Here is a 1,024-nt window from a genome sequence, read left to right on the forward strand (position 1 = left end):
CACACACACACACACACACACACACACACACACACACACTGCCCTTTTCTAAGATCTGGAAACGGAGCTCATAAAGTTCTTTGATGTGTTGTCATCTGTTCTATTGAGTAAAACTGAGGCACACAAGGGGTATCATCCTCTTCATAGGGTCCCCACTAGCCTCCGTGCAGGGGAGCTGTGGATGAGATGGAGAGGCAAGAGGGTTCCCAGTGTGACTGTTCACGTATCCAGCCACTAGAGAGGATAAGGAAAGCCAGGGATTCCACATGAATGGAGCAAGCAGCAGCATAGAGCTAGCTCGTCATCCTCCTGCCATTGTCCCTAAAGATACGTGACCCTGGGTTTTCATTCATGTTGAAAAAAACAGAGCACACACACATAGCTCTGGGAAGGTTTGTAGCAGATATCTTTGGGGGAATTTGGGGCATGGTGACAGTTGTGGTTGTGGTGATGTAGTAGGTAGTGTGATGATGTGATGGTGATGCTGGCGGTGGTGACAATGACGGATAGTAGTGATGGTGGCAATAGTGGTGGTGGTGGTGGTGGTGGTGGTGGTGGTGGTGGTGGTGGTGGTAGTGGTAGTTACTAACTAGGAAACTCTGTGGGTTTGGTGTTGATAAATAGTCCATGTGTGACTCATGACAAAGTATATAGGGACAAAGCATCCCATATACAATTTACTGGAAAAACAAAGAAGGAACTCGTAGTGCTTATACTTGTGGGAGAGAGCAAAGGCTCACTAGTGTCCTCCAATGATAGGTAGAACATACATTGTTTTGGTTGAAATATTTATAACTAGAAGAAATAGCAACTATTAGTATTTCTCCTGAATGGGATAAGAAAGATAATGACAATTTACCAGCTACCTACAGAGTGTCCCCTTCTGATTTGGGTGGAATAGAATTCTGAAATATAATACTGGCAGTCTACGCGGAGGTTCAAATGGTGAGAGGTTAGAACAAGGGTTGCACCAGGTCCAGCTCCACGATGTCTCCACCTCCTCTGTTGAGACAAGGCAGAGCGG

Source organism: Mus pahari, chromosome 21, assembly GCF_900095145.1.
Source record: "Mus pahari chromosome 21, PAHARI_EIJ_v1.1, whole genome shotgun sequence".
Taxonomy (NCBI): domain Eukaryota; kingdom Metazoa; phylum Chordata; class Mammalia; order Rodentia; family Muridae; genus Mus; species Mus pahari.